Source organism: Sapajus apella, unplaced genomic scaffold (assembly GCF_009761245.1).
Source record: "Sapajus apella isolate SASKATOON/1434 unplaced genomic scaffold, GSC_monkey_1.0 scaffold247, whole genome shotgun sequence".
In the NCBI taxonomy this organism is placed as follows: Eukaryota; Metazoa; Chordata; class Mammalia; order Primates; family Cebidae; genus Sapajus; species Sapajus apella.
The window spans coordinates 527,387-548,391 of record NW_022437187.1 but is presented as its reverse complement, the minus strand read 5'-3'; the positions used below and the strand labels follow the sequence as shown (position 1 = coordinate 548,391).

General features: G+C 41.6%; 1 long non-coding RNA gene across 1 annotated transcript; it reads left to right on the top strand.

Annotated features, from left to right (window-relative positions):
• The first annotated feature begins 1,378 nt into the window (after positions 1-1,378).
• Positions 1,379-16,811, top strand: LOC116545111. Its single transcript, XR_004266193.1, has 3 exons — positions 1,379-1,533; positions 16,178-16,304; positions 16,570-16,811. It is a non-coding gene; the product is annotated as an uncharacterized LOC116545111 (long non-coding RNA).
• The last annotated feature ends 4,194 nt before the right edge of the window (positions 16,812-21,005 follow it).

The window sequence follows — 21,005 nt, the reverse complement described above, 5'->3', positions numbered from 1 at the left end:
TGACTCATGCCTGTAATCCCAGAATTTTGGGAGGCTGAGGCAGGCGAATCCTGAGGTCAGCAGTTCAAGAGCAATTTGACCAACAAGGTGAAACCCCGTCTGTACTAAAAATACAAAAATTAGCCAGGCATGGTGCCATGCACCTGTAATCCCAGCTGCTCAGGAGGCTTAGGCAGGAGAATCATTTGAACTCGGGAGGCGGAGGCTGCAGTGAGCCGAGATCGCGCCACTGCACTCCAGCCGGGACGACAGAGCAAAACTCCATCTCAAAAATAAATACATTTTAAAAATTAAAATAGTAATAAAAAAGAAACATTAGAACTGTGCCTTATATATTTCTTTTTTTTTTTTTTTTTTTTTTTTAATTTGAGACGGAGTCTCACCCTGTCGTCCAGGCTGGAGTACAGAGGCACAATTTCCGCTCGCTGAAGCCCCCTCCTGCCGGGTTCCAGCGATTCTGGAGCCTCAGCGTCTTGAGGACCTGAGACTACAGGCACGCGCCAACACGCCCAGCTAATTTTTTGCATTTTTTTTCTCATATATGTATATATTTTGACACGGAGTCTCACTCTGTTGTCCAGGCTAGAGTGTAGTGGAGCCATCTCGGCTCACTGCAACCTCCGCCTTCCGGGTTCAAGTAATTCTCTGCTTCAGTCTCCCGAGTAGCTGGGATTTTTACAGACACCCACCACCACATTCGGCAAATTTTTGTATTTTTAGTATAAACAAGAGTTCACATGTTGGCCAGGCTGGTCTTGAACTCCCGAACTCGTGATCCACCCGCACTGGCCTCCCACTGAGCCGGTCCCTCTCCCCGCCTTATTTTTTTTTAGTTTCGCTCTTATTGCCCAGGCTGGAGTGCAATGGTGCAATCTCGGCTCACTGCAATCTCCGCCTCCCAGGTTCGAGCGATTCTCCTGCCTTAGCCTCCGGAGTAGCTGGGATTATAGGCGTGTGGCACCACGCCCACGTGGTGGTGGGTGCCCGGCCTAACATTTCTGTTTCTATTCGGGGGTACATGCGCAAGTTTGTTGCATAAATATATTGCAAAATGGTGGAGTTTGGGCTTCTAGCGTACCTATCACCCAAATAATTATTTCTTTTATTATTTACTTTTAGACACTTTTCATTTTATTATTAATATTTCAACTTTCTAGTCTTTAACTTTCTCATTATTCACATTGATCTACCTCTTCGCTACCTTAGGCACGCAGGCTGGGAACATCCAACTTTCCCTAAGGTTGTGGGCGAACAGGCTTCTGGGAAATGGAGTCTCACGTTCGAGGGCTCAGCGCGCATGCTCAGGAGACAGGTTTTTTTTGTTTTTTTTTTTTTTTTTTGTTTTGTTTTGTTTTGTTTTTTTTGTTTCGTTTTGGTTTGGTTTGGTTTGGTTATTTGTTTTTGTTTTTTTTTTCCACCCCTCCCCCCCAACCTTCTGTGCAGGTGCAATCGGCGTAGGCGTTCCCTCTGGGAAGATTCTTTGGCTTCAAGTTGGAGACAGACCCGGAGTCCTCAGGTCTGTCCGCCGCTCAGGTACGGCGCAGATTGGGAGCGACGGGTGATCTGCGGGGATGGGAAAGTGCTGCGCGGCTTGGGCAGCGGGTGGCAGGGCGGGCGGGAGGCGGCGGCCTCCGGGCGGTGGGAACCCTGGCGCCTGCGCGTGAGCCCAGAGGGACGGCGGTGTGGGGGCGGCTAGGTCGAGGGAGGGGTTGGTGGTCGGGTGTCCGAGGTCCAAGGTAGGGCGTGGGGATCGCGGGGCGCTGGAACCGGGGGTCGCGGGCGCAGGTGACTACGGAATCTGAGTGTCCGACCCCTGGCAGAGCGGGCAGTGTGGATCAGGCGGCTGCGGGAGGGGTCGGGGGATACTTGTTGCCGGGCAGCGCGGGTGTCAAAGAATTGTCCATTGAGAGAGATTGACAGGTAAGACTTGATTTACTCCTCTGTGAAACCAGGGAATTAATACCGCCTCAGGGGGTTGTACGGAGCATTCAGGAAAGTGATGGCAGTGGCTGCAGTCAGTCACAGCAACTGCTTTTAGTGGAAACACGTTTCTTACTAGTTTATTCTTATAACCTCGTTCTCAGGTCAGTATAACTTCCGCTCCAACAAATAAGGAAAGGAGACCAAGAGGAAAGTGTTGTGCCCAGAGTCACAGCTAGCAGCTAAATACACTAGAGGACAAACTCAAACGTTTCTTTCTCCAAATGCCGTGTTTTGATTTACTGTCCTGCTTATAAAAGCCAGCGTTGCTTCCTCCACAGCAGTTAGCAGAAATAATTTAAAGTATGGAGAAATAATTTGAAGGATTGACTCTTACCATGCAGCAGTTCTGTTTTTCGGATTTCCAGATATGTCTTCGGAGCTCTTGGGTCAGACGGCATATTGTTCCCGAGTTAGGTCTGCGCAGTCCAGACTGGTCTATGTTCTCAGTTCTCAATAGCCTTAGTTTGTGTTTATTGAAGGTCTGATCTGAGAGTCTGTGGTACAGAAAATATTCAGAGTTAAACTGTGGCGCTGAGTGATGATTCCAGTTAAAATGAATTTGTCCGTTAGGTGCATTTCTTATCTTCCTTGGAGCAAAGCACCTCTTGTGAAATAAGAAATCTTGAGGAACAAGATCCATATGAAAAAGAACCACTCGAAATAGGAGTGAGTTTCCCAGCAGAAGCAATAGCTCCCAGAAAGGAGCAGATTTACTAGATTTGCACACAATTCTCAGAATGAGCAAGATTTGATTGATGTAGCCACATCCAGAAGCCATGCCACAGGGAAGGTCTGCACCAGATTTCAAAAGAGAGTAGGAAAGTGGGCTGAGAGGAATGAAGGAGGGGTTAGGCCATGCAGTAAATAGAGGGGATTTGGGAGACATGCTGTGGGGAAAGTGGTTTCAGAGCTAGAGCTGAGTAAATTCTGTCTCCACCAATCCCAGTATAGCCCCCATTCTTTTTTACATTCAGTCTTCCCAGATCCCAAGATCTTTGCACTCCATGAATCTGACATGTAAAGATATGCTGATAAATTCCTTTCTTCTGACATTGTAGGACAGTAGTACAAGACAGATTTTCTGTTTGTCTTGTTCAAAGTTGGGAAAAATTGTCCGTAAGAATGTAAGTGAATTTTCCTGGCTTTGTGTTAGTGGCAGAACTGAGAGTAGACTTGAGTCTCCTGACACCAAGGCCGGTGCTGATCACATTATCACTGTTGTAATAGACATCTTTAAAAGGCAGCCTTTTGAGAAACTGCATAGACTGTAGAAAAACAGTTTAAGTGACCTTACTTTAAAGTGCTTCCAATCCTTTTTTTTTCATAGCTTTGGGTGAGTGCTTTTAACTCAAGGAGTAAAACAAGGGGGAAAATGATCCGTGTTCGATGAAACTTCTGATGAAGGCTTACTTAGCTTTACTTCATTTATTGTGTTGTGATTCATTTAACCATTTTTGTTATAATTGTTTTATTTCTTTGAGAACACAAAGTGGTACACATGTTTTAAAACATCAGTCGAGAACAGTTACATCCACTCAGTTAAAAAAAAAGACACATCCAAGCTCCATGTGATCATTTCACTGTCACCAGTGGACATATGGGTGCATCTTAATGGGTTTCTTCCTGCCTCTTCTCCAGGTTAAAAGGGATGTTCTCCCACAGAGAGACATTTTACCCAGGTGATGTTGCAGTTTTGTAAGTAGGCAAATCCGAAGTGGCAAAGCATTTCGTATCTCTAGTGACTTCATTTCTTTTTTTAAATCATAGGTAAACCTTCAGAGATTTCTACATTTTTCCAGGATCAGCAGAAAATGAAGAAATCGTATGTTAGTTGATGAAGTAATTCTGTACTTTTACAGTGGATCTTAGCAGGTTGACCCTTATACTTAAAATGGAAAAGTCAAAATATGTACAATTGAAAGTTTGTTAGAACAGGGCCTGAGTATTTTCCTTCCCTTTATTTTTGAGACTGAGTATCACCCTGTTGCCAGGCTGGAGTGCAGTCATGTGATCTTGGCTCACTGCAATCTCTGCCTCCCAGCTTCAAGTGATTCTCCTGCCTCCACCTCCCAAGTAGCTGGGATTGCAGGCATGTACCACCACACCCAGCTAAGTTTTGTATTTTTTTAGTAGACAGCGTTTCACCATGTTGGCTAGGATGGTCCTGATCTTCTAGCCTCATGATCCATCTGTCTCGGCCTCCCAAAGTGCTGGGATTACTGACGTGAGCCACTGCACCCAGCCGAGAATTTCCCTTTTTAACAAGATTGCAGGTGATGATGCTAGTTTTCAGGTCTGTAGGCCAATAGCACTGGAATAGCAGATCAGTTGGGCAAAGTTGGCGTATATATGTTACATATATATGTGTATTGTGTGTATGTATATATACACATACATAGATATCTGTATCTGTGTGTATAGATGTGTATATATATATATACACGTCACCTGGAGTTAAGACAGTTATCAGATTTGAGTTGCAAATACTTCTGACCTTTCTGATAGCTATGGCAAAGACAGATGATCTGTTACATGGCTTTCACTGCTGACGAGAATGAAGCTACCTGATTCCTTTTGGTACGTATGTAAAGTGTGATACTGAAAGCTGAAAAAAAAATTTTTTTTTTTTGCTCTTTATACAGTGATGGACAGCCTTCTGGTGGCAACCATGAAATAAATACCTGTAATTCTTCAGTAAAAGCAAAAAGCAAGGTACTAAGCAATACTGAGTTAATGAAGCTTTTCAAGGACCACATTACTAGAGCCCATGTAAATGGCTTTCAGATAGTCTTGCCTTTTTTTTTTCTGGATAAAACTTATAGAGAATAAATGGACTGTTTCAGTTTAAAATAACTTTCCAAAATTCTTAGTCTTGTTCAATCTATAGAATATTCAATTAAGAGACTGTTTTCTGGCAAATGTTTTTGCACTTAATCAAATTTTCAACTCATGATTCATGCAGAATAAATTATTCCCTACAATTTATTGGAATTTGGTCTCTAAACATCACTAATGATAAGTTTGTTTTAGAATATATTTAACATAAAATTAACAATTTAATGTGCACAATTCAATGGCATTTAGCATAGTCACAATGTTGCATAACTGTCATCACTATGTAGTTCCAGAACATTTCATCATTTCTAAAGGAAACCTATGCCTGTTAGAGTCATTTTCCATTCACCCCTGAGTACAGTCCTTCACAACCAGTAATATATTTTTGTCTCCATGGACTTGCCTATTCTGGATATTTTATATAAATGTAATCATATACTATCTGCTTTGCTTGGTTTTTTTTTGTTTGTTTTTTTTTCGAGATGGAGTCTTGCTCTGTTGCCAGGCTGGGGTGCAGTGGCGCAATCTCGGCTCACTGAAACCTCCGCCTCCTGGGTTCAAGTGATTCTTCCGCCTCAGCCTCCCTAGTAGCTGGGACCACAGGCAGATGCCACCACACCCGGCTAATTTTTGTATTTTTAGTAGAGACGGGGTTTCACCATGTTGGCCAGGATGGTCTCGATCTCTTGACCTCGTGATCTGCCTGCCTCAGCCTCCAAAAGTGCTGGGATTACAGGCGTGAGCCACTCTGACCGGCCGCTTGTTTTTTTTTGTTTTTGTTTTTGTTTTTAATAGAGATAGGGCAGACTGGAGTGTAGTGGCTCAATCATAGCTCACCGTAGCTTTGAACTCCTGGGCACAAGCAGTCCTCCCACCTTGGTCTCCCAAAGTGGTGGGATTACAGGAATGAGTCACTGTGCCTAGCCAATATGTGTTTTATGTGTCTGTCTTTCACTTAGTATAATGTTTTCAAAGTTCATCTGTATTGTGGCATGTATCAGACCTCATTCCTTTTTATTGCTAAATAATCTCTTACATGGATGTGCCTCAGTTTGTTTATTCATCAGCTGATGGATGTTTGGGTTGTTTATACCTAATGACTATTGTGAATAGTAGATCTATGAATATCTGTATATAAGTTTTTGTTTGAACACCTGTTTTCAGTCTTGTGGGTATCTACCTACAAGTAAAATTGCGGTGTCAAATATTTTGTCTTTTATTGAGGAATCACCAAACTTTTTCACAGCGCTGTGTAATTTTACATTTCCACCAACGATGTTTGAGGATTACATTTTCTCCCCATCCTTGGCAACACTTGTTATTACTTTTTAAAATGGTAGCCATTCTAGTGTGTGTGAAGTGGTTTCTCATTGTGGTTTTGATTTGCTTTTTTGTAGTGACTAACGCACTTGAGCACCTTTTCCTGTGCTTCTTGGCCATTTGTATATCTCTTTTGCAGAAATGTCTGTTCAAGTCCTTTGTCTATTTTTAAATTGGGTTTATTCTAAGAGTATTTTCTGTGTACTATACTCTTATTAGATAATATGATTTTCAAATATTTCATTCTGAGTTATCTTTTCATTTTCTTGGTAGTATCCTTTGAATTTTGATGAAGTCTGGTAAATGTATATTTTCTTTTGTTGCATATACTTTTGATGTCATATCTGAAAATTTACTTCTATATTTTCTCCTAAGAGTGTTATGGTTTTAGTGCTTACATTTAGGACTTTGACCTATTTTGAATTAATTTTTGTTTATAGTGTGAGGAAGTGATCCAACTTCACATTTATTTGCCTGTGGATATCCAGTTGTCCCAACACCAATTCTGAAAAGACTATTCTTTCTCTCATGTATGATCTTGGCACCCCTGTTGAGAATCAGTTGACCGTAGAAGTATGCATTTCTTTTTGGACTCTTAATTCAGTTCAGTTCATCTATATGCCCGTTTTTGAGCCAGTTCCGTACTGTTTTATTTACTGTAGCTTCGTAGCAATTTTGAACCCAGGAAGTGTGAGTCCTGAATTGTTTATTTTTGTCAAGATTGTTTTAGCTCTTCAGGGTCTCTTGCAATTCCAGGAGTTTGACGGTCATGTCTATTTTTGCAAAAAGGGTAATTGGATTTTGTATTGAATCTGTAGAATGCTTTGGGAAGTATTGACTTCTTAATCATATTAAGCATTCTATCCATGAACAAGGAATATCTTTCCCTTTATTGGGGTCTTTAATTTGTTTCAGCAAAGTTTTGTGGTTTTCAGTGTATAAGTCCTGGACCTCCTTGGTTAAATCTATTCCTAAGTATTTTATTCTTTTGATGCTATTGTAGTTAGAATTTTTTTTTTTTTGAGATGGAGTCTTGCTCTGTCTCCCAGGTTGGGGTGCAATGGCATAATCTCGGCTCACTGCAACCTCTGCCTCCCGGGTTCAAGCGATTCTTCTGCCTCAGCCACCCAGGTAGCTGGAATTACAGACGCCTGCCACCGTACCCAGCTAATTTTTGTCTTTTTAGTAGAGATGGGTTTTGCCATGTTGGCCAGACTGGTCTCAAGCTCCTGACCACTCAGTCGCCTTGGCCTCCCAAAGTGCTGGGATTACAGGCATGACTGGCCAGAATTTTTTTAAAATTTCTTATTTATTTTTATTCATTTATTTTTTTTGAGACAGAGTCTTACTTTGTTGTCAGGGCTGGAGTGGAGTGGTGTGATCTCAGCTCACTGCAACCTCCGACTCTTGGGTTGAAGCGATTCTCCTCCCTCAGTCTCCCGAGTAGCTGGGATTACAGGCGCTCGCCACTACACCCAGCTAATTTTTTGTATTTTTAGTAAAGACAGGGTTTCACTCTGTTGTCCAGGCTGGACTCGAACTCCTGACCTCGTGATTCACCCACCTTGGCCTCCCAAAGTGTTGGAATTACAGGCATGGGCCACCATGCCAAGACTTTTTTTTTTTTTTTTTTAAGACAGAATCTTGTTTGTCGCCAGCCTGGAGTGCAGTGGCGAGATCTTGGCTCACTGCAAGCTCTGCCTCCTGGGTTCAAGCAATTCTCCTGTCTCAGCTTCCCAAGGAGCTGAGACTACAGGCGCCTGCCACCACGCCCGGCTAACTTTTATATTTTTTTCGTAGAGACAGGGTTTCACCATGTTGGCCAGGATGGTCTCCATCTCTTGACCTTGTGATCTGCCTGCCTTGGCCTCCCAAAGTGCTGGGATTACAGGTGTGAGCCACTGCGTCCGGCCTTATTTTATTTTAAATTGTTTTTAAAATTTACTTCTTAGATTGTTAATTGTTACAGAAAAACAGTTAATTTTTCTGTGTTAATCTTGGTCTTACAACTTATTGAATTTCTTTATTAGCTCTAATGTTTCCTTTGTGGACTCTCAAGGATTTTCTGTTCGTAAGACCGTGTTATCTACAAGTAGATACAGTTTTACCATTTAACAAAGGTGAAAGATTAGGGGATTCTCAGGTCTTTTCTGAACATGGGCCTTGTCCTAAATATATGTGTCATCATCTGGATTCCTAGGAGTATATGGAAGCTTTTTCAAAGCCCAAAAGCATCTCACTCTTCCTTCCAGGCTATTTTTATGTATCTGTTGTTCACCCCAACTGAACAACAACCTTTACCCCAAAGGTCACAGCTGGTTCATTTACCTTTAACTGATTTTAATAGGTGCCTGCCACATAGTCATTTCTCTGTCTGAGAGAGCTCTTAGCACTGGGGTTACTCTTTCGGCCACCACCAGACAGGGCAAAAAAGACAACCCCAACTGTTTGAGAACCAGCTCTATTCTGCTCCCTCAAGCACTGGGAGCCCACACCAGAAATACGGGATTTCATCTTAGGGACTGTTACAGAGTCAGTGTTATGGGTTGAATTGTGTCCTGCAAATTTCACCCCTTGCAGTCTCCACCCACAGTACCTCGGTTGCCTTATTTGGAGACAGATTCTTTACAGAGATAATCAAGTTAAAGCCAAGTCATGAGGGTGGGCCCTCATCTAATATGACTGGTGTATTAATTAGTCTGTTCTCAAGATGCTATAAAGAAACCCCTGAAACTGGGTAATTTATAAAGAAAAGAGGTTTAATTGGCTCATGGTTCTGCAGGTTGTATGGGTAGCGTGGTTGGGGAGGCCTCAGGAAACAACAACCATGGAGGAAGGTAAAGAGAGAGACACATCTTGCATGGCCGAAGCAGGAGGAAGAGAGCAAAGAGGGAAGTGCTACACACTTTTAAAGAACCAGATCTTGTGAGAACTCACTCACTATCATGAGAACAACAAGTGGGAAATTTGCCTTCATGGCCCAGTAACCTCCCACCAGGCCCCTCCCCCAACGTTGGGGATTACAGTTTGACATGAGGTTTTGGTGGGGACACAAATCTAAACCGTATGAATTGGTAACCTTTTAAAAGGGAAATTTGGACCTATAGATAGGTACAGAATAAAGACCATGTGAAGACACGAGGAAGGTGGCAGTTTACAAGCTAAGGAGAGAAGCCTATAACAGGTCCTTCCTTCAGAGCTTTCAGAAGGAAACAACCCCCCTGACACCTTGACTTTGGACTTCTAACCTCCACATTGTGAAAAAATACGTTTCTGTCATTCAAGCTGCCCAGTCTGTGGTACTTTATTATGACACCACTAGCAAACTCATGCAGCCTGTGAGGGAGATGGGATGAAGGTGAGTTAAAACAACATGGATCTTTCCTACCGGGTTTCACCTGCCATTTTCCTGATTAAGATTTGCTTAGTTGCTGTAAGCCTTTATCTGTTTTCCAGAATTCTAATAAATCTGCTCTGACTTTTTTTCTTCCTTTTTGTGTGTGTGTGTGTGTGTGTGTGTGTGTGTTTCTGTGGAGCAATGGGCCCTGGGAGTTCATACCACTGATATTTTCCCAGACTGAGGTCTGTCACCACTATTTTGCAGGTATTGAGTTAGTTGATCTTTCTGCCGCACCTGACCTGTGCCTGTTTTCTGCACAGCCTCTGCTGCTGGTCCCTGTGGCACCACACCACCCTTTCCTCTTACCTTCCTTCTAATGATGTCTCTTTCAAGGAATATTTGCAACCTCATGGTAAATAACGTATCTCCCATATATTGGTTTTCTATTCCTGAATGTAACAAATGATCACAAATGTGGTAGCTTAAACCAACACACATTTATTATCTTAGAGTTCTGGAAATTAGGAGTCTGAAATTAGTCTTATAGGACTAAAATCGAGGTGGTGACAGGACTGGTACCTTCTGGAGGCTGTGAAGGGAAAATCTGTTTCCTTGCTTATTTCAGGCTATCATGGCCCCTTCTTCCATTTTCAAAGTGCTTGGTGACTTCAGTCAGCCTTTATCTGTAAATTGCCTTCTCATCTGTAGTCATATGTCCCTCTGACTCCCCATAAAAACAGGCAATTACATTTATGGCCCACCTGGATAATCCAGGACAGTCTCCCCTTTTAAATCACATCTGCAAAGTACTTTTTGCCATTTATGATCATAGTCACAGGTTCCAGGGATTAGGACTTGGATATCTGTGGGACCCTTGTTCAGCCAGCCACACCTGGGTTTTGATCCTTGACTCTCTGTTCTATACTATTTACATACGTACACTGGCTTCTTACTCTGTTTGTATAAGTACACGGAGATGTATGTTTGTATCATGGAAGAGTGTATATTTTTGTTTGTATGTATATATAAAGAGTATATATTTTTGTTTTTTTAGAATTGTATAGCCCATCCATTTGGTATATATGTTACTGTAGCTTGTAAAAAAAAATTAATATTGCACTGAAGACCTGTCCAAGTTGATTAATAGTTTATTCCTTTTTATTCCACATACTCTGAGACCATACTGCATTTTAATTATCCATTTTTTCATTGAAAGGTACTAGGTCATTTCCTTATTGTGTGTAATACTTCAATAAACATCCTTTACTTTGTCTCTGCGTAAAGAGCAAGGATTTCCAGGTTGGGCATGGTGGCTCACACCTGTAATCCCAGCACTTTGAGAGACCAAAGTGGGAGGATTGCTTGAGCCCAGGAGCTTGTGACCAGGCTGAGTAACATAGGGAAACCCTGTCTCTACAAAAAAAAAAAAAAAAAAAAAAATTAAAAGTTACTTGGGCATGGTAGTGCATGCTTCTAGTCCCAGTTAATCAGGAGTCTGAGGCAAGAGGACTGCTTGAGTTTGAGGCTGCGGTGAGTTATGGCAAGCCACTGCACTCTAGCCTGGGCAACAGAGCAAGAAAGGATTTGAAGAGTTACTTGATACTACCAGTTTGTCTACCATGTTACCATATCGCTCTCAACAGCTGTTTATGAAAGTAACACTTTCTTTACCTCCTTCCTAGCAATCGATATGGTCCTATTTTAAAGGTATGGCCAATCAGGTGGATAAAGAAAATCTCATTGTTTTAATTTGAATTTCTCTGATCATAGGGTTGAAACTTTCAGTTTTCTTTTGTTCATATACCTTATGTATTCTTCTACTGATTTTTTTCTATATTTCTTACTAATTTATAAATTTGAAATCTTTTATAGTAATTTGTGTTTTCTCTCTTTTTTTCTTTTTTTGAGATAGAGTTTCCCTCTTGTTGCCCAGGCTGGAGTAGAGTGCAGTGGCATGATCTTGGCTCACCGGAAACCTCCGCCTTCCGGGTTCAAGCAGTTCTCCTGCCTCAGCCTCCCGAGTAGCTGGGATTACAGGCATGCACCAACACACCTGGCTAATTTTGTGTTTTTAATATAGACAGGGTTTCTCCACATTGATCAGGCCGAGCTCGAACTCCTGACCTCAGGTGATCCACCAGCCTCCCAAGGTGCTGGGATTACAGGCATGAGCCACAGGCATGCTTACTGGCCATGTTAGTGTCATCTTTTGTGAAATGACTGCTCAGATCTTTTCCCCCATTTTTCTATTAGGTTGTCTTGCTCATATTGATTTTAGAAGTATTTTATATATTCTGGTTATAGTTGCTTTAAAAGTTTGATATGTTGTCAATATTTTCTTCTATCTGATTTGCTTTTTTTTTCTTTTTGCATAGCTGTCTCTTTTGATTAATTGACGTTCTTAAGATGGTACAGTTTATTTCAGTCTTCTTTATGGTTAATGCTTTTGTGTCTTGCTTTAAAAAAACCTTTGCTTGTGAAAATAGTTACCTGTTATCTTCTAGAAGTTCTGTTGTTTTTACTCATCACATTTTAACCTACAATTCATCTGGAATTGATTTTCACATATTGTGTGAGATTGAAGTCAAGTTTTTCCCATATTTAATCCCTTTTAATCAGCACAGCTTATTGAGACTGTACTTCCCTCACTCCTCAGCTGTGAAATTTTTATTTATTTATTTATTTTGAGACGGAGTCTTCCTCTGTTGCCCAGGCTGGAGTGCAGTGGCACGATCTTGGCTCACAGCAAACTCCACCTCCTGGGTTCAAGCAATTATTCTGTCTCAGCCTCCCGAGTAGCTGGAACTACAGGTGCCTGCTACCACGCCCAGCTAATTTTTGTGTTTTTAGTAGAGACAGAGTTTCACCATATTGGTCAAGCTGGTCTCAAACTCCTGACCTCAGGGTGATCCACCCACCTCGGCCTCCCAAAGTGCTGGGATTATAGGCATAAGCCACCGTGCCTGGCTGGCTGTGAAACTTAAAAAACAGGCATCCATGTTTGTGGGTCTGTTTCTAGACTGTAATTTTTTTCTATTGGTCTTTCAATTTATTATTATTGTTATTATTATTATTTGAGACAGAGTCTTGGACTCTCACCCGGCTGCAGTGCAGTGGTGCAATCTCAGCTCACTGCAACCACTGCCTCTCAAGTTCAAGTGATTCTTCTGCCTCAGCCTCCTGAGTAGCTTGGTTTACAGGCATGTGCCACCACGCTCAGCTAATTTTTGTATTTTTAGTAGATACGGGGTTTCACCTTGTTGGTCAGGCTGGTCTCAAACTCCTGACCTCGTGATCTGCTCGCCTTGGCCTCTCAAAGTGCTGGGATTACAGGAGTCAATTTATTATTTCACCAATATCACATTATCTTAAATTACTCTATAATAAATTCTTATATCCACTAGTATGTTAGTTTTCTATTGCTTCATTATAAGTTATTACAAATTTTGCCACAAAACAACAAATTTATTACCTCAGGTTCTATGCATCAGGAGTCTGGGAATGGATTAGTTAGGTCATATGCTCAGGCATAAGGCTGCAACCAAGATACTGCCTGAGACACTAATCTTAATGGAGGCTCAGAGGCCCCCGGCTGCATGCACACGTGGCAGAATTCATTTCCCGTAAATGGGAACCCATAATGGTTTGCTTCTTCTTAGAGGCCAGTAGGAACTTTTCTCTGATACTTTACCTTCTTCTTAAGGACTCACCTGATTGGGTAAGGCCCACCAAGACAATTTTTCTTTTGATCAACTCAGACTGATTGACGTATCTTAATTATAACTACAAAGTCCATTTGCCATACAATGGAGCCACAAGTCTTTCCCACACTAAAGGGGGGAGATTATATAAAGATGCAGGTCATTGAGGGTCATCTTAGAATTCTGCCAACCACAATTAGTGTGAGTTCACACACTCTTGTTCTTCCCTAAGACTGCCTTGGCCATTCTTGGTGGTTTAAAAAAAATTACTTTTAATTTACAAAATTTTGCCTCCATTCTTTTCTTTTTTTTAAGACAGAGTCTCATTCTGTCGCCTAGGCTGGAGTGCAGTGGTGCAATCTCAGCTCACGGGAACCTCTGCCTCCCGGGTTCAAGCGATTCTCCTGCCTCAGCCTCCCGAGTAGCTGGGGTTACAGGTGCGCACCACCATACTCAGGTAATCTTTTGTATTTTCAGTAGAGACAGGGTTTCACTTTGTTAACCAGGATAATCTCTATCTCCTGACTTCATGATCTGCCTGCCTCGGCCTCCCAAAGTGCTAGGATTACAGGCGTGAGCCACCACACCTGGCCTTTTGCACCTCCATTTTATGGTAATGAGAACATTCTTGGTTCATTGAATTTTTTTTTTTTTTTGAAGATGGAGTCTCTCTCTGTTGCCAGAGGCTGGAGTGCAGTGGCATGATCTTGATTCAGTGCAACACTTGACTCCTGGGGTCAAGGGATTCTCCTGCCTCAGCCTCCTGAGTAGCTGGGACTACAGGTGTATGCCACCACCCCCAGTTAATCTTTGTATTTTTAGTAAAGGCAGGATTTCACCATGCTGGCCAGGATGGTCTCAATCTTGACTTCATGATCTGCCTGCCTTGGCCTCCCAAAGCGCTGGGATAACAGGCCTAAGCCACCGTGCCTAGTCGGTTCTTTGAATTTCTGTGTATAAGCTTGATAATCAACTTGTCAGTTTCCACAAAAATATTTGCTAAGCTTTTGATTGAGATTATCTTAGCTTTATAGGCCAATTTAGAGAGAATTGAGAATTTTGTAATATTGTGTTGTCCAATCCTTGAATATAATTTGTCCTTTTATTTTTAAAGATATTCTTTGTCTTTTAAAAGATATTCTTTTGTTTTAATTGAGAATACTTTATAATTTTCTATGTAATTGTCTTAGAAATATTTTGTTCATGTTTTTGATGGCACTGTAGATGATACTTTAAAACAATTCGTTGCTGGTATATAGAAATCCATTTGATTTTTTTTTTTTTTTTTTTTTTTTTTTGAGACAGAGTTTCGCCCTTGTTGCCCAGGCTGGAGTACAGTGGTGAAATCTCGACTCATTGCAACCTCCACCTCCCAGGTTCAAGTGATTCTCCTGCCTTAGCCTCCCAAGTAGCTGGGATTACAGGCATGTGCCACCACACCCAGCTAATTTTATATTTTTAGTAGAGATGGGTTTTCTCCATGTTGGTCAGGCTGGTCTCAAAGTCCTGACCTCAGGTGATATGCCTGCCTTGACCTTCTAAAGTGCTGGGTTTACAAGTGTGAGTCACCATGCCTGGCCAAAATCCACTTGATTTTTATACATTGATCTTGTATCCAAACATTTACTGAACTCACAATATTTTGTAGATTCCCTTGCATGTTCATGCAGAATTATGACATCTACAGATATTGATAGCTTTATTTTCTTCTAATTTTTATAACTTTTTATATTCTTTTCTTGCCTTATTCCACTCACTTTTACACTCTGATTTATTTTTTTCCCTATTTTCCAGTTCTCAGTGTATGCCATGAGCATTTAGCAGCTGTTTGTGTTGCTAACCTGAGAATGGTACTCACAGCAGTCATCTCTTAGCTGGATGAGACAGTCCACTGGATTAAAGAAGAAAATATTCAAATGCCTACCTACATATATTATAATTAAGAAAATAGTGAAATTTAATACATAGATTGGCAATATAAGTTTATAAATCATAAATAAATAAAAAGGTTACCCAGGTTAGGGCCAGGTGTGGTGGTTCATGCCTGTAATGCCAGCACTTTGGGAGGCTGAGGTGGACGGATCACCTGAGGTTGGAAGTTCGAGACCAGCCTGACCAGCATGGAGAAACCCTATCTCTACTGAAAATACAAAATTAGCCAGGTGTGGTGGCACATACCTGTAATCCCAGCTACTCAGGAGGCTGAGGCAGGAGAATCACTTGAACCCAGGAGGCGGAGGTTGCAGTGAGCCGAAATTGTGCCATTGCACTCCAGCCTGGGCAACAAGAGTGAAACTCCATTTCAAAAAACAAAGCAGAAGGTTACCCAAGATTGAAAAATGGCCAAATATTTTGGATACCCCTAATTCTATAGGAGCAAATCCAAAATTACTCGGTAACATTCCTGAATACCTCTATAGCTCTTTATCTTATCAGAGTTCCAAATAATACTCTTTTATGTGCTAATTGTTATTCTTTTAACTACATATGATAGCTGTATCCATTCTTATTCTGTTGTCTGGGTTCATGAATAACACTCTAGTTGTTTAAGAATTAAAACCTTTACCTCCTCAATGAAACCTAACCAAATAGCAGAAATAGAACATTTCTTCCCCTTTGTAAGCTTAGATATCTTTTCACATCTTTTCACTATAGTACCTGTAACATCTTATTGTAGTTATGTGATTATATGTTTGCATCTGTTCATCAGATTATATTTTCCTTGAAAATAGTAACATTGTTTTAGTTGTCTTCAAATTCCCCCAAAGTAGAATTCTTTGTGACACACAGGCACATGGTGGGACACCAATAACTTATCACAATGGTGAGGAATATCTTTTATGATTTCTCCTTCTCCAACCAAGTACAGTACAAAAGTAGACATCCCATAACACATTTTCTGATTAACTGTGAGTAGTGAACATTGTAATAGTTCTCATACAGCATTTATGTTTTTAAATTCTGATCACTTGAATTTGAATGTAATGTACTGTTTCAGGAATCCTTGTCATTTGAGGATGTAACTATGGGCTTCACCCAGGAGGAATGGCAGCATCTGGACCCTGCTCAGAGGACCCTACACAGAGATGTGATGCTAGAGAATGACAGCCCCATCATCTCAGTAGGTAGGAACTGTTTTTCATGTCAACTCCTAGTATGTACATCTTTTCTTAGTTGCTGAAACTTGTAGTAATTTTGTTGAGGTTAATGACATTGAACTTGAGATTCAGGGTATTAAGCAGAACTGTTTAGGGTTCTATAATGTTGCTGTTGTCTTACTTTTTCCACAGATGGTTGAAACTGGCTTCTGAAGTTTCATTTTCTCCCTCCTTCAGAGGCTCTGAAGTACATTAGCCTCACCCAGTTTCCATGTCATTTTCCCATTCACAGGATATTGCATCCCTAAACCAGAAGTGATCTTCAAATTGGAACAAGGAGAGCAGCCATGGATATTAGAGGAAGAGCTCCCAGGCCAGAAATACCCAGGTAAGTTAGCATGTATTAAGCAGAAAGGATACCAGTGACATGGTATCAATTCTTCTAATTCTCAAGAGTTTTCTTGGCCAGGCATGGTGGCTTATGCCTGTAATCCTAATACTTTGGGAGACTGAGGAGGGTGGATCACCTGAGGTCAGGAGTTTGAGACCAGCCTCGCCAACATGGTGAAACCCTGTCTCTACAAAATTACAAAAATTAGCCAGGCATGATGGCGGGTGCCTGTAATACCAGCTATTCGGGAGGCTGAGGCGGGAGAATTGCTTCAACTGGGGAGGCAGAGGTTGCAGTGAGCTAAGATCGTACCACTGCACTCCAGCCTGGGCGACACAGCGAGACTCTGTCTCAAAGAAAAAGAAGAGTTTGCTCATATGTTCATTCCTACTATGTGTCACTCAAGTTTCAGGTGCTGGAAATAGAGTAGTGAACTGAATTTTATCCATGATCTCATGGAGCTTACCTTCTGATTGGGAGAAAAAGATAAGGAACAAAAAATGACAACACTACCACACATGCACAAATATGCCAAGTGGGCATGTAAAATAGTAAGGAAATTAAAGAAGGTTAAGAGTGATGGAGTGTTAAACTTTAGAAAGGAGAATTGGGAAGGGCTTTTGGATGCTGTGAACTTTAATGATACGAGGGTGGGAGTTGAGGGGAGTCTTGATAGCAGGAGAAGCATCAAGTTCAGGGCACTGTGACGGAAGTGTGTGTGGTTTTGAGGACACACAAATATCAGTGTAGATTGACAGGAATGAGTGAGGCAAGAGTGGTGTGAGTTGATACTGGAGCGGTAATGGGAGCCCAAATTATATAGGGCCATATGGGCCGTGATAAGGACTATTTTTTTTTTTTTTGAGACAAAGTCTTGCTTGTTGCCAGGCTGTGGAGTGCAGTGGTGTGATCTCGGCTCACTGCAACCTCCGCCTCCTGGTTTCAAGCAATTCTCCTGCCTCAGCCTCCTGAGTAGCTGGGACTACAGGTGTGCACCACCATGCCCAGCTAATCTTTGTATTTTTAGTAGAGACGGGGTTTCACCATGTTGGCCAGGATGGTCTCAATCTCTTGACCTTGTAATCCACCCACCTCAGCCTCCCAAAGTGCTGGGATTACAGGCATGAGCCACCATGCCTGGCAGGACTATAAATTTATTCTGAGTAAAATGAGAAGCCATTGGTATGATTTGATCCAATAAGGTACATTTGCTGATTTGTCTTTTAAATGGATCTCTCTGGCTGCTAAGCAAAGAAAATACTGGAGACAGAGGGATAAAAGCAAGAACATGAGTCAGGAGAGTATTTTAATCTGCAAAAAGGCAGTAATAGCTTACACTTCAGAGTGGTGGTGATTATTAAAAGTGGTTGGCTTTTTGATATATTTTTAATGTGGGACCTGTGGCATTTGCTATTGAGTGGGATATGGAACATGAAAGAAAGAAAAGAGTCAAGAGTGACTCCAAAGATTTCACCCAGAGCAGTTGGATAAGTGGGTGCCAGTTGGGGGATATTGAGGAGAAACAGTTTTGGAGAGATTTTTAGGAGTTTAGTTTGCACACATAAAGTTTCAGGTGATTATAAAATATCCAGGGTTACATGACAAATAAGCATTTGGGTATATAAGCAGGTAGTTCAGGGCAAGTCTAGGTGGAAGGTATTTATTTGGAAATTATCAGCTTCTGGCAGTAGTTAACCATTTTTAAGTTTAGTATTTAAAGATGAGGGATTGGATAACCTCTCTTCTGGGGTAGGACTGGAGGGTGTCCCCTGGGTCATTACCTTTCTGAGGTCATGAAAGTAAGACTGAGCAAAGAAGAAGAAAAAGCAGTTTGGGAATGAGTGGAAACAAAGTATCCTGCAGCCAAGTGAAGACAGTGTTTCAAGGAGAAAGTGAGCTTTTCTGAAGCAGGTTGTGTAAAGTTAGCATTTTCTCTGTCTCTGTCTACAGTAGATCATCCAGAAGCAATAAGGAAAAAGAGCAACACAAACTTTATCTTATGACAATAGAGGATATCTGAAACCACAAATCAGTATTAGTGGAAATGCTGCCAGAATCATTGAAAAATTAAGGAGGGCCACATGTGACAGCAGATGAAAAGAAACAGCATTTCCAATGCTTGAAGGACTGGTAAAATACTTTAGAGAGACAAAGTACATATTTTGAGGTTCAAAGTCTAAATCTCTCTTGGAATGACAGTACTGTGCACAAGACAGCTGGAGCTCCTTTGAATGCAGTTTGGTTCTGTGAAGCTAATGTAGGGTTAAGTATGGAAACAGACACACAGTCATATATATATATATTTTTTTTGAAACAGAGTTTCACTCTTGTTACCCAGGCTGGAGTGCAATGGTGCGATCTCGGCTCACCGCAACCTCCGCCTCCTGGGTTCAGGCAATTCTCCTGCCTCAGCCTCCTGAGTAGCTGGGATTACAGGCACGCGCCACCATGCCCAGCTAATTTTTTGTATTTTTAGTAGAGACGGGGTTTCACCATGTTGACCAGCATGGTCTTGATCTGTTGACCTCGTGATCCACCCGCCTCGGCCTCCCAAAGTGCTGGGATTACAGGCGTGAGCCACTGCGCCCGGCCCATACTTTTAATCTGTTTATATTTAAAGTGAATTTCTTGTTTTTTTTGTTTTTTGTTTTTCTGGAGATGGAGTCTTGCTCTGTCGCCCAAGCTGGAGTGCAGTGGTGTGATCTTGGCTCACTGCTACTCCACCTCCTGGGTTCAAGTGATTATCCTGCCTCAGCCTTCTGAGTTGCTGGGATTACAGGTGCATGCCACCATGCCTAGCTAATTTTTTGTATTTTAGTAGAGACAGGGTTTTACCATGTTGGCCAGGCTGGTCTTGAACTCTTGACCTTGTGATCTGCCCGCATCGGCCTCCTGAAGCGTTGGAATTACAGGCGTGAGCCACTGTGCCCAACCATGAATTTCTTAAAACAGCATGTGGTTGGGTGGGTGTTGCTTTTATATCTTATGTGAAAACTTTTTTTTTTTTTCTTGAGATGGAGTTTCACTGTATTGCCCAGGCTGGAGAGCTGTGGCACAATCTTGGCTCATTGCAACTTCTGCCTCCCAGGTTCAAGCAATTTCCAGCTAATTTTTGTACTTTTAGTAGAGACAGTGTTTCACTATGTTGGCCAGGCTGCTGATCTTGAACTCCTGACCTCAAGTGATCTGTCGCCTAGACCTCGTGCTAGGATTACAGGCATTAGCCACCAAGCCCATCCTTACTTCATTTTAATTGTGATACTTCAACCGCTTATATTTAATATAATTTTTTAATGTTTGGATTCACATTTATTATTTTGCTAAAGTGTTTCCTCTTTCCTCATTTGGTCTTTTTCAATTTTTCCTCTTCTTTTTCTCTCTTTTGGATTGGTAATTTTTATTTTGTTTTTTCTCCACTGAATTATTAGTAATACAGGTTGAACATCCCTAAGTTGAAAATCTGATATTTGAAATGCTCGAAAACCCAGAAGTTTTTGAGTGCCAACATGACACCACAAGTGGAAAGTTCCACATCTTATGTGATGGGGCACAAAGTGTAGGGGCACAACACATAGTTTATTCAGTGTCCCTAAGGGAAAAAGGACTCTCCCAACTTCTTTTAGCTGACATGTATCTTTCTATGCATGCATAGTATCTTAGACCGTTATCACATTGCTATAAAGAACTATGTGAGACTGGGTAGTTTATAAAGAAAAGAGGTTTAATTGGCTCACAGTTCTGCTGGCTATACAGGAAGCAGTAAATTAAAGAACCACCTTAAGGGCTTATCTATTGATAGATGTTACCTCAAACCTGCATCAAGATGGCAATGCTCATGGCAGAGCTGAGTAGAATGAAATACTGGTAAAAATATTTTTCCATAAAGTATTCAGAAGTTATAACCTGTAAGTACAAAATATACCTTCTTGAGATACAAGTAATCACTAAATTATCATATTAGGTGTTCATAAATGCTAAACATCAGACAGGTCAGAACGTCACAACAAGACACGATTAAGAAGCTGAACATTAGCCGGGTGTGGTGGCTCATGCTTGTAATCCTAGCACTTTGGGAGGCTGAGGCAGGCAAATTGCTTGAGCCCAGGAGTTCAAGACCAGCCTAGGCAAGATGGGGAGACCCCATCTCTTGAAAAAAAAAAGGAAAATTAGCCTGATGTGGTGTCACGTGCCTGTAGTCCCAGCTACTTGTGAGGCTGAGTGGAAGAATTGCTTGAGCCTGGGAAGCAGAAGTTGTAGTGAGCCAAGAAGATGTCACTGCACTGTAGCCTGGGTGACAGAGCAAGACCCTGCTGCCACACACACACAAAAAGAGGCTG